This window comes from Schistocerca nitens, chromosome 5, assembly GCF_023898315.1.
Source record: "Schistocerca nitens isolate TAMUIC-IGC-003100 chromosome 5, iqSchNite1.1, whole genome shotgun sequence".
In the NCBI taxonomy this organism is placed as follows: Eukaryota; Metazoa; Arthropoda; class Insecta; order Orthoptera; family Acrididae; genus Schistocerca; species Schistocerca nitens.
Genome location: NC_064618.1, coordinates 211,969,998 through 211,983,993, shown reverse-complemented (window position 1 = coordinate 211,983,993; position 13,996 = coordinate 211,969,998).

Genomic DNA, 13,996 nt, shown 5'->3' with positions numbered 1-13,996 from the left:
CCAGAAGCAACCGATAACAATGCACATGGCACCAGCTCATCAGAAGTTTCTTGGGCAGCACCCTTCGAAATGCAATTGAAACAGGTTCGCTCTAACGAAACAAAAGGAAAGCCGCGCCAAGCAAAGCGTTCAGTATTAACTCCAGGAAAAGCAATTATTATCAGCGACTTCAGTGAAAATGATAGGGACGGGGCTGCAAGCAGGGATTCCCTGTCCGGAACGTTTAACAGTGATCTAGAATAGCACGAGTCAAATGAAAATGAAGAAATGGACAAGGAGAAGGATAAAGATTGGCATGAAATTAAAGAAAATGATTTCACCATACTAAAATTTCCTACAAAAAAAAAGGTCCGGTTTTATATTGGTAGAACTGAAAGCATATCTAATGACACGTATGAAATGATATTTTTGAGAAAGAAATTTCTTGATGGTAATGCTTATTTTGTCCTTCCAGAAATTGACGATGCAGCTGAGGTAGACAGAGACCAAATTATTAAAAAAAATTTTCCAGAACACGGAAGCGAGGTACATCTATTTTTAGAGGGATAGATGGTTATGACATTGAGTAAATAATTTTCACATTGATTATGGCATAAAATAACTAAAAATTAATATTTGTAAAAATTTCGTGAATGCAAGTGTTCCTATGGCAAAAATCTCAAGTTTAATGTGCTTGTAAAAATTTGTTTAGTCTATAAATTGTAAAATTTTGTTGCAAATGCAGCAATGTATTTTTTTTAAATCACAATAGTGATCCGCTTCGCTCCACTGGAAGTCTGATTCCGTTCCTGCACACAAAATAAATGGTGATCGGATTCGCCCAGACTGAGGAGGTGAAACCGATCAACAATTAACTTAAAATAATAACTGCGGTCATAAACTAAAAATAATGTAATACATGAATATATCATTATCAAGGTTGTGAAATTAACATACAGAATTTTTATTCCGATATAACAGTAAATGGGCGAAATTTAAAAAAAAATCAAGACTGCCGTTTTTGGTCGGAATCACCTCATTTTACGTTACTTAAGCCCCCCGTACTTATTCGTGATACTGCCCTCTGCTGTTTTTTTATTAATCTTTTCCATCTGTCTTTCTCATAGATATACTTCTTATAATTACAAAGACCGTCTATTAGATATGACCCTTCAGATTAGCCTTGCGATCGAATTTTAACTTTTTCTTTGGCATAACAGTCCGTTCTAAACTTACTTAACCTCAGCGTCTACCCAACACTATCAGTCAGACTGGTAACAATGCCGTCTTCGGAATTGTGTGGATGATGTTTTTCCGAAAGTCAGATGGTATGTCGCCAATGTTATACATTCCACACACCAACGTGAACATTTTGTTGCCACTTCCCGCAACGAATTTAAAATTTCTGATGGAGTTTTATCTATTCCTTCTGCCTTCTTTGATCTTAAGTCCTCCAAAGCTCTTTTAAATTCTGATTCTAATACCGGCTCCTCTATTCTTCTGTATCGACTCCCGTTTCTTCTTCTATTACATGAGACAAATCTTGCCTCTCATAGAGGCTTTCGATGTTTCCTTTCCACCTATCCGCTCTCTCGTCTGCATTTATCAATGGAATTCCCGTTGCACTCTTAATGTTATCACCCTTGCTTTTAATGTTACCGAAGGTTTTTTTGACTTTCCTGTATGCTGAGTCAGTCCTACCGACAATCATTTCTTTTTCGATTTCTTCACATTTTTCAAGCAGCCATTTCGTCTTAGTTTTTCTGCACTTTCTATTTATTTCATTCCTCTTTTTTTTCGGTCATCAGTCTACTGACTGGTTTGATGCGGCCCGCCAAGAATTCCTTTCCTGTGGTAAACTCTTCATCTCAGAGTAGCACTTGCAACTCACGTCCTCAATTATTTGCTTGACGTATTACAATCTCTGTCTTCCTCTACAGTTTTTGCCCTCTACAGCTCCCTCTAGTACCATGGAAGTCATTCCCTCATGTCTTAGCAGATGTCCTATCTTCCTGTCCCTTCTCCTTATCAGTGTTTTCCACATATTCCTTTCCTCTCCGATTCTGCGTAGAACCTCCTCATTCCTTACCTTATCAGTCCACCTAATTTTCGACATTCGTCTATAGCACCACATCTCAAATGCCTCGATTCTCTTCTGTTCCGGTTTTCCCACAGTCCATGTTTCACTACCATACAATGCTGTACCCCAGACGTACATCCTCAGAAATTTCTTCCTCAAATTAAGGCCGGTATTTGATATTAGTACACTTCTCTTGGCCAGAAATGCCTTTTTTGCCATAGCGAGTCTCCTTTTGATGTCTTCCTTGCTCCGTCCGTCATTGGTTATTTTATTGCCTAGGTAGCAGAATTCCTTAACTTCATTGACTTCGTGACCATCAATCCTGATGTTAAGTTTCTCGCTGTTCTCATTTCTACTACTTCTCATTACCTTCGTCTTTCTCCGATTTACTCTCAAACCATACTGTGCCTCATTAGACTGTTCATTCCGTTCAGCAGATCATTTAATTCTCCTTCACTTTCACTCAGGATAGCAATGTCATCAGCGAATCGTATCATTGATGTCCTTTCACCTTGTATTTTAATTCCACTCCTGAACCTTTCTTTTATTTCCATCATTGCTTCCTCGATGTACAGATTAAAGAGTAGGGGCGAAAGGCTACAGCCTTGTCTTACACCCTTCTTAATACGAGCACTTCGTTCTTGATCGTCCACTCTTATTATTCCCTCTCGGTTGTTGTACATATTGTATATGACCCGTCTCTCCCTATAGCTTACCCCTACTTTTTTCAGAATCTCGAACAGCTTGCACCATTTTATATTGTCGAACGCTTTTTCCAGGTCGACAAATCCTATGAAAGTGTCCTGATTTTTCTTTAGTCTTGCTTCCATTATTAGCCGTAACGTCAGAATTGCCTCTCTCGTCCCTTTACTTTTCCTAAAGCCAAACTGATCGTCACCTAGCGCATTCTCAATTTTCTTTTCCATTCTTCTGTATATTATTCTTGTAAGCAGCTTCGATGCATGAGCTGTTAACCTGATTGTACGATAATTCTCGCACTTGTCAGCTCTTGCCGTCTTCGGAATTGTGTGGATGATGCTTTTCCGAAAGTCAGATGGTATGTCGCCAGACTCATATATTCTACACACCAACGTGAATAGTCGTTTTGTTGCCACTTCCCCCAATGATTTTAGAAATTCTGATGGAATGTTATCTATCCCTTCTGCCTTATTTGACCGTAGGTCCTCCAAAGCTCTTTTAAATTCCGATTCTAATACTGGATCCCCTATCTCTTCTAAATCGACTCCTGTTTCTTCTTCTATCACATCAGACAAATCTTCACCCTCATAGAGGCTTTCAATGTATTCTTTCCACCAATCTGCTCTCTCCTCTGCATTTAACAGTGGAATTCCCGTTGCACTCTTAATGTTACCACCGTTGCTTTTAATGTCACCAAAGGTTGTTTTGACTTTCCTGTATGCTGAGTCTGTCCTTCCGACAATCATATCTTTTTCGATGTCTTCACATTTTTCCCGCAGCCATTTCGTCTTAGCTTCCCTGCACTTCCTGTTTATTTCATTCCTCAGCGGCTTGTATTTCTGTATTCCTGATTTTCCCGGAACATGTTTGTACTTCCTCCTTTCATCAATCAACTGAAGTATTTCTTCTGTTACCCACAGTTTCTTCGCAGCTACCTTCTTTGTACCTATGTTTTCCTTCCCAACTTCTGTGATGGCACTTTTTAGAGATGTCCATTCCTCTTCAACTGTACTGCCTACTGCGCTATTCCTTATTGCTGTATCTATAGCGTTAGAGAACTTCAAACGTATCTCGTCATTCCTTAGTAGTATCCCACTTCTTTGCGTATTGATTCTTCCTGAGTAATGTCTTGCACTTCAGCCTACTCTTCATCACTACTATATTGTGATCTGAGTCTATATCTGCTCCTGGGTACGCCTTACAATCGAGTATCTGATTTCGGAATCTCTGTCTGACCATGATGTAATCTAATTGAAATCTTCCCGTATCTCCCGGCCTTTTCCAAGTATACCTCCTCCTCTTGTGATTCTTGAACAGGGTATTCGCTATTACTAGCTGAAACTTGTTACAGAACTCAATTAGTCTTTCTCCTCTTTCATTCCTCGTCCCAAGCCCATGTTCTCCTGTAACCTTTTCTTCTACTCCTTCCCCTACAACTGCATTCCAGTCGCCCATGAATATTAGATTTTCGTCCCCCTTTACATACTGCATTACCCTTTCAATATCCTCATACACTTTCTCTATCTGTTCATCTTCAGCTTGCGACGTCGGCATGTATACCTGAACTATCGTTGTCGGTGTTGGTCTGCTGTCGATTCTGATTAGAACAACCCGGTCACTGAACTGTTCACAGTAACACACCCTCTGCCCTACCTTCCTATTCATAACGAATCCTACACCTGTTATGCCATTTTCTGCTGCTGTTGATATTACCCGATACTCATCTGACCAGAAATCCTTGTCTTCCAGCTACTTCACTTCACTGACCCCTACTATATCTAGATTGAGCCGTTGCATTTCCCTTTTCAGATTTTGTAGTTTCCCTACCACGTTCAAGCTTCTGACATTCCATGCCCCGACTCGTAGAACGGTATCCTTTCGTTGATTATTCAATCTTTTTCTCATGGTAACCTCCCGCTTGGCAGTCCCCTCCCGGAGATGCGAATGGGGGACTATTCCGGAATCTTTTGCCAATGGAGAGATCATCATGACACTTCTTCAATTACAGGCCACATGTCCTGTGGATACACGTTACGTGTCTTTAATTCAGTGGTTTCCATTGCCTTCTGCATCCTCATGTCGTTGATCATTGCTGATTCTTCCGCCTTTGGGGGCAATTTCCCACCCCTAGGACAAGAGAGTGCCCTGAACCTCTATCCGCTCCTCCGCCCTCTTTGACAAGGCCGTTGGCAGAATGAGGCTGAGTTCTTATGCCGGAAGTCTTCGGCCGCCAATGCTGATTATTTATCAAAATTTAGGCAGTGGCGGGTATTGAACCCGGGACCGAAGACGTTTTGATTATGAATCAAAGACGCTACCCCTAGACCACTTTTTTTTTTTATTACGCTAACCATTTTTTTTTTAGCCAAGTAGTAAACAGAAATTTTTATGGTGCACAAAAGACTATCACTTCATAATTGAAGGAAGGTTGCTCCGCTCGCTCTGCAAGAGAAGGGAAAAGCGAAAAAGGGAAAGAAAAAATGCCTTCTGCATTGGTAAGCATCTGAATAGTATCGTAAAATTCCGACAAGTACTAAAGTCCCAGGAAGCAAATGGGATTCATACATACAGGTCACTGGCAACCTCTGCGATCCGAAATATTGTATTTGAAGCATTTAACCGTTAATTATGATGTTCAGCATATTTCCAAATATCCTCCTGTAGTCACAGTGTAGTCTCATTTTAAAGTGTTCAACTTCTATGTAAGAATAATAGTCGAGGAAAGTAGCATGCCTATTCTGCATAATAAACGATGCTGTGTGGCCCATGATCCACGTTGCAGCGTTGTTTTTTGCTCGTGGATATCTCAGTTTTTGTGGCTGAATGATCTCTAAAAGATCTACACCACAGGGCGTCGTACGGTCTATCACCGACAATCGTTGACGAAGAAATGTAGTAATTTCTTCTGCATGTCCGCACGTGAACCTATGAAGAAGCGTATCGACCCTTCCGCATGCGTCACAGTTGGGCGTTGGATGAAGGCCAATTTTATGTAGCTTTTCATTCGTTGCTACTTTATCGTTGACTGTTAGATACTAGTCGGCTATGACGCGTGACGGTAACACGTCGCTGTGCACATTCCGCCATACTATACTCCAATGTGTAAGTGGATGTTTTTCTTCGAGACGATTCCTGTGGTTTGTTGTCGTGAGAAGGCCATAAAGCTTCCTGTTCGTCAGGCTTCCGTTATCGACGATGTTGTGTCGAATGTAGCTCATTTCCATGTAGTGCAGTCGCACATGTCGGTAAGAAAGTGGAATGCCGGCGATATTAACGGGTGGGTCAAGGCTATGAGGCTTCCACCGCTGAATGAGGTTTGTGATGATACTGGTCCTCCGGGTACGGAACTCCTTCCTGATGCGATTTAGGAGCAGGGTGACACATTTTTTGTGTACTTTAATGAGGTTCAAAATGGTTCAAATGGCTCTGAGCACTATGGGACTCAACTGCTGTGGTTATCAGTCCCCTAGAACTTAGAACTACTTAAACCTAACTAACCTAAGGACATCACACACATCCATGCCCGAGGCAGGATTCGAACCTGCGACCGTAGCAGTCCCACGGTTCCGGACTGCGCGCCTAGAACCGCGAGACCACCGCGGCCGGCACTTTAATGAGGTTAAGGCCACCTTTGAACGAAGGTAAGGTTAAGGTATCGAATTGAACTTTGAAAATGTGCCCCCTAAAAAGAAACCAACATAACGCTTGTTGTATACTCTTGGCTAGATGGTCGGAGATTGGAAGAATTTGCGCCAAATAAGTCATCTTGCTCGTAATGGCGATCTCGATGGTCTTAACTTTCTGTAGCATGTTCAAGTCACGGTCGGAGTGAAGTATCAAAGCAGCACGTAATTTATTAAGCATGTGTGACCAGTTCTTCGTCAGGAATTTGTCTGGTGTGGCCTCAAAAGTAACACCGAGGGTTGTGTGAGAATCCTTGACCTTGCACCAGGTAACATGGGAGATGTCTCCGATACCGCCACCGATCTGCAAAGCTGTGGTTTTAGTTCTATTGAGTATTGCTCCTGAAAGAAACGTGAATGTTTGTAAAAGAGTTTCCGCTGACAGAAGTTGTTGCGATGATGACACAGTTACGCATACATCGTCAGCATACGCAATGCATGGGATAGTGACAGACTCGACGCTAAGTCCGATCCCGCTATGCGCCAAGTTGTTCAGTAGCGGCTCCACTGCAATGGCGTACAAAATCATTGACAGAGGACATCCTTGGCGGACGGATTGCTCAATGGAAACTTCTTTTGTAAAATGGCCATTAATGAGAATCCGTGAAGAGGCGTTTGTAGTAAGTTTGCGAATTAATTCTATGAGATGAAGTCCAAAACCTAGTTTCTTCATGCTTTTAAAGAGGAAGTCATGACGTACACGGTCATAAGCCTTCTCAAAATCTAGAAAGATCAGAGCGCCCTGTCCTTTGGTTTCAGCATATGAACAGATGATGTCCCTCAAATCGCAGGCTGCTGAGATTGCACTTCGGCCTTGCACTGCACTGTACTGGTAACTGCCCAAAACCTTGTACATAACGGTTTGCATCCTTAGCTTAATCGATCTGGTGATGATTTTGAAATCGGCATTCAGGAGCGTGATGGGTCGCATGTTTTCGACCTTCCTGCTGTTCCCTTTTTTCGGTAAGGGCAGGATGATACCTTCCGTAAATGCCTTGGGTATAACTTCCAGGTGCCAGAGTTCATTCGCTATCTCGAGCAGTGTCGGACCGAGGAGGTTCCAGTAACGCTGGTAAAACTCAGCGCTGAGACCGTCGGGTCCTGGTGACTTCCCTTTCTTTGCACTGTGGACCGCCAGTCGGATTTCGTCCTCTGTGAAAAGAGATTCCAGATTTGCAGTATCCTGTTGTGACAAGCGACAGCTCAAGGTCCTAAGAAAATCGTCGCACGAGTGTTCATCAACGGCTTGCTTCTTGTAAAGGTGTCTATAATAGTCGTAGACGTGCGAGATGATGTCACGTTGCTTCGTGATGGCATTCTCAGCGTCATCAACGACGGCTTCAATCAACATGGCTTTACACCGTTTCGTCGTTCTCAGGATGTGGTACAGAGAGGCCCGTTCTTCGGCGGCAACGTCCTTGGGGTGGGCTCGCACGATGATGCCTTGCATTCGTTGGCGTTGTATCGCCGTGATTTTCGCTTTATATCGTTTGATCTTTATGTCGATATCGCGAGAAGGATTGTTAGCACGACTGTACAGTTCTCTCAGACAGCGATAATAAAACTCAATAGTCTGTTTCTGCCAAAAGCTTTTTTGTCGGGCGTAACTCATGAGGGTGAGGCGTAATTTAGGCTTAGCACACTGAATCCACCACTGTAGAACGCTATCGTAACGACGTCGTTGCCGCTGGAGCTGTTGCCACGTTATGTTCACCTCCGCTTCAAGTTGGGCATCCTGCAGAAGGCTGACATTCAATTTCCAGTAGCCTTTCCCGCGGTATATTTGCTGGCGGTGTAGGTTAAGGTAACACTGATACGCACAATGGTCGGAGATGTTGACAGGAGCTATGTCACAGTTCACAGCGTGTCGCTGGAGGGCCTCGGACACATAGATCCTATCCAGCCGACTGGCAGAATGACTGGTTACGAAGGTGTACGCTACCCGTTCACCGTGCAGTTGTTGCCATGTATCGTGAAGACGCATGCCATGAATTAAATGTTCAAGTTCGACACATCTGTTCGTGTTAGGAGTTTGGTCTCTGTCGTTAAGCACACAATTGAAGTCACCACCGAGGATGAGATGTGCACGATAAGCGCTAAGAAGGATGGGAACCTCGTTTTTATAAAATGTTGAACGATCTCTCTTATGAGTGCTACCTGAGGGAGCGTACACGTTAACAATCTGCACACCATTCACTCGAAGAGAAATGCCACGACCACTAGGCAGCCGCTGCACATCCGTAAATGGTATACCGTCGCGCAGAAGTATGGCAGTGCCGACAGCATCCTGGAGCTTGATGTTATCAATGAGAACGTAACCGGGCACTTCCAAGACTGTGACTACCTCCTGTAGGAGGGCAATGTCAACGCTGGTACCATACAAGAAATGAGTTAGCGAACGGAGTTTCACCGCACTTTGAATTCTATTGACGTTAAGTGTGGTAACGTTGTAGGTTTGGCTATCGCACATGATGGTTCAGAGGACAATGAGCTCTGTGTTGGAACGTCCTTCTCGACGTCTTTGAATCAAACTCGTTGGGAACGTCTGGAGTACTCAGAGAGTGGAAATGTCGCAGCGCGATGGTCATGCGCGAGAGCAGCTACTGCTGCATCTCCTCGTCCTGCTGCCACCACGGCTCATTGCTGTCGGGGTGCTGCGCGGTGCGCGCGCCGCCCTGTCCGCCACCACCGGCTGAGTCTGTCACCGTGGTCGCGTCCGCCTGGCCACCACGCGGGGCTGCGACTGACGTCACCGAGTTCCTGCGGGAGCGCTGCTGCAGCTGCTCGCTACTCTGTTCGCTCTTCCTCTTAGCCGTTATGGTGCTCTGTTCCCTCTCAGCGCTCAGCAGTGCCTTCAGGTGTTTGGTCTGTTCACGAATGCGGAGTCCTCGCAGCGCACGGAGCAAGAAGATTGAGGTTCAGTCTCGCTGCCACTTTCTGACATGTGTACGGGTCTCAAATCATCCGACTTTTCCTCTTTGGTACTATTCCCTTTGCTTCTCCTTCGGCGGCCTTTCTTCGTTTCTGCTGCAGCCTCTACCGATAGGGGCGGTTCAGGCAAACTGATCTGCACCCGCTCCTGTATCTCACACGGCTTAGTTTCAGAGGTGGCTGGCGCATCGTTGTTATCCAGCGGTAACTGCCCCGGTGAGGATGACGGTGCCGGATCGACGTCCGTCCTACCGCAAATGTCTTTGGCACTGCATTCCACCTGAACTGGCATCTCCGCCTCGCTAACACGTTCCGGCTGCCGAGGTGGTGGTACCGTCCCCGCGACGACCTCACTCAATAGCGGAACAAACTTTTCACTACCGTCTGTAGGACGTTCCCGTGGAAGTTGAAATGGACGTCGACGTGTACAGTTCATCCGCAGATGTTCTGTTGAATGGCAGATTGAACAGGTAGGGGGTTGTCCAATGTAAGTTACCTGTGCACGACAGCCGCCAATGGCAACATACGAAGGTATATGCTTTTTTAAGTCCACACGTACACTTCGCACCCCGCTGTTAACTCGGTAGCGATATGCACTCGACCATTTTTCATTGGTAACTGACAAAACAACGCCGTACAGTGACAGAGAACGTGCTATCAGGTCATTAGGGCACTCAGGTGGCACATTAAATACCCTGACGGTTCTCACTCCGTATCCCGAAGGCACGATTTGGACATTGCTAATACTGCCATCATTATGACGAAATGGTCTCACACCAGCATGTTTCTCAACGAATTTCTCATAAGTGTCACTCGAAATAAATTTGATAAATAACGAGTACTGCACCAAGTCCAACTGGAACGTGTCGACTATATCTTCCGGCAATTTCAGATCCTCAAAAATCCACTCATGGATTTCGAAAGCCGTCGGTCGCAAGGCAGCACGATCGAAAACACACTGAACGCTGTTCGCTCTGTTAATTGTCGACATCTTACTTACAACAGTGGTACAGAAACAAACGTTAACAGCGCTCGCACACGCTGCGCAGCTCTCCACCGCAGCACCGCTCGTGACGTAAACACTGGTCCGCGCTACCGCCCGTCACCGCGCGATGTGCACTGGCCGAGTGCCTGAACACGACTAACGTCCACGGGTCATTCCTCGCTTCTGTTTCTGTATTCCTGAGTCTACCGCAGCATTTAGTACTTCCACATTCCTTACCTTACCAGTACGCGTGATTTTTAACATTCTTTTGTAGCACCACATCTCAAATTCTTCTGGTTTCTTCTGTTTCGGTTTCCCCACAGACCATGTTTCACTACCATACAATGCTGTGCTCCAAACGTATCTTCTCGGAAATTTCTTTCTCAGATTAAGACCTATGTTTGATACTAGTAAACTTCTCTTGGCCAGGAGTGCCCTTTTTGGCAGTGCAAGTCCGCTTTTGAGTCGTCCTTGCTGTGCATGTCATTTGTTATTTTGCCGCCAAGGTAGCAGTATTTCTTAACTTCATCTACTTTGTGATCATCAACCTTGATAAGTTTCTCACTGTTCTCATTTGTGCTACGTATAATTACAATCGTCTTTCTTCGATTTACTCTCAATGCAGATTATGTACACGTCAGACTGTTCTTCCCAAGGAGCAGTTCTTCACTTTCACACAGGATAGCAGTTCCTTCATCGAATCGTATCATTGAAATACTTTCACCTTGAATTTTAATTCCACTCTTGGACCTTTCTTTTACTTCCGTCATTGCTTCATGGATCTACGGATTGAACAGTAGGGACTAAAGACTACATCCTTGTCTTACATCCTTTTTAATCCGAGCACTTCGCTCTTGGTTGTCCACTATTATTATTCCCTCTTGTATATTATCCGTCTCTCCCTATAGCTTGCCCGTATTTGTCTCAGAAATTTGAAACATCTTGCAGCATTTATTATTGTCGAACTCTTTTTCCGGGTCAACAGATTTTTCTTTTAGTCTTGCTTCCATTATCAACCGCAACGTCAGAATTCTCCGCTGATGCCTTTACCTTTCCTAAAGCCCAAACCGATCACCTGATGTATCCTCAGTTTTCTTTTCCATTCTTTTGTATTTTATTCTTGTCAGCAACTTCGATGCATGAGCTATTAAACTGACTGTGCGATAATTCTCGCACTCGGCAACTCTTGCAATCTTCGGAATTGTTTGGATGATATTTTTCCGAAAGTCAGATGCTATGTCGCCAGACTAATACATTCTTCACAGCACCGTGAATAGTAGTTTTGTTGCCACTTCCTCCAATGATTTTAGAACTTCTGATGCAAAGTTGTCCATCCCTTTTGCCTTATTTGATCTTAAGTCCTTCAAAGCTCTCTTAAATTCTAGTTCTAATACTGGATCCGCTATCTCTTGTAAATCGACTCTTGTTCCTTCTTATATCTCATCATACGAATCTTCGCCTCATAGAGGTCTTCAGTGTTCTCTTCCCACCAATACGCTCTCTCCCCTGCATTTAACAGTGGATTTCCTGTTGCACTTTTAATGTTACTACCGTTGCTTTTAATTTCACCGAAAGTTGTTTTGACTTTCCTAAACGCTGAGTCGGTCCCTTCGAGAGTTATTTCTTTTTCTATTTCTTAAATTTCTTCACGCAGCAATTTTGTCTTAGCCTCCCAGCACTTTCTTTTTATTCCATTCCTCAGCGATTTGTATTTCTGTATTCCTGAATTTCCCTGAACATTTTTCTATTTCGTTCTTTCATCAACCAACTAAAGGACTTCCTCAGTTACCCTTGGTTTCTTCGTAGTTATCTTCTCTGTTTTTCTTTCCAACTTCTGTGATTGCCCTTTTTAGGGATGTCCATTCCTCTTCAACTGTACTGCCTACTGCGCTATTCCTTATTGCTGTATCTATAGCGTTAGAGAACTTCAAACGTATCTCGTCATTCCTTACTAATTCCGTATCCCACTTCTTTGCGTATTGATTCTTCCTGACTAATGTCTTGAACTTCAGCCTACTCTTCATCACTACTATATTGTGATCTGAGTCTATATCTGCTCCTGGGTACGCCTTACAATCCAGTATCTGATTTCGGAATCTCTGTCTGACCATGATGTAGACTAATCTAACTAAAATCACCCGTATCGCCCGACATTTTCCAAGTACATCTCCTCCTCTAGTAATTCTTGACCAGAGTATTCGCTATTACTAGCTGAAATTTATTACAGAACTCAATTAGTCTTGCTCCTCTTTCATTACTGATCCCAAGCACATATTCTGCCGCAACCGTTTCTTTTACTCCTTCCCCTACAACTGCATTCCAGTCACCGACGACTATTACAGTTTCATCTCCCTCTACGAACTGTATTTCGCTTTAAATATCCTTTCTCTTTGTCTTCATCTTCAACTTGCGACGTCGGCATGCCTGAACTATCGTTATCGGTGTTGGTTTGATTGCTAGAACCATCTCTCTGAACTATTCACGGGGTCTCCATCCGTAAATAGCGACATGGAACTTGCCGGGTGAAGAAATTCTATCCACAATAAGGTCTACATGTGGTCCTCCTTTCTTGCCGTGAGAATTTTGAAAACGTTGGGTGTACAAAAATGTAAAGCAATGACAGTTAATAATAATGTGATTTTATGAGCATTGCCCGGGGACAGAGATCTGGAGGACGGAAAGCGACTGCCTTCGAGACACTTGTGATCGAGCCGGCGAAGAAGACTTTTGTCATCCAAGAGGAAAAGGGGAACCTTCTAGCTACGGGAAAGAGATGACACGAGGTCGGTGAGCACCTTCCGTAGCGCCGCCAATGCAGGACTCGCAGCTCTGTCTTCGGCCAGACTGGCGTCGCCCGCCGAATACATGCCACTACCGAGGCGTCGCCAGCCGTCTCCAGCACGCTTTCCTCCACGTCGACATCAGCCTATCATCTGGTAAAAATGTACTTTCGCTCTCTATCTCCCCCGCCCCCCTCCGTCTCCCCCATCTCCTCTTCCCTCCCTCTCTCTCTCTCTCTCTCTCTCTCTCTATCATCTAAACTATTAAGTGTCTCCTTTCCTTACGAATAAATTGAATTAGTAAATGTATTTGAATAACCGTGGTCCATAAGCTGTTTGTTTCTACAAATACACTACTGGCCATTAAAATTGCTACACAACGAAGATGACGTTCTACAGACGTGAAATTTAACTGAAAGGAAGAAGATGCTGTGATATGCAAATGATTAGCTTTTCAGAGCATTCACACAAGGGTGGCGCCGGTAGCGACACCTACAACATACTGACATGAGGAAAGTTTCCAACCGATTTCTCACAGACAAACAGCAGTTGACCGGCGTTGCCTGGTCGTGGGACTAGGGCCTCCCGTCGGCTAGACCGTTCGTCTGGTGCAAGTCTTTCGATTTGACGCCACTTCGGCGACTTGCGCGTCGATGGGGATGAAATGATGATGGTTAGGACAACACAACACCCAGTCCGTGAGCGGAGAAAATCTCCTTCCCAGCCGGTAATCGAACCCGGGCCATTTGGATTGACATTCTGTCCCTGACCACTCAGCTACCCGATGGGGGGGGGGGGGGCAAAAACGATAATGTTCTGTTTTGAATATTAGAAAACTAAACAGCGTCTTTACTTGCAT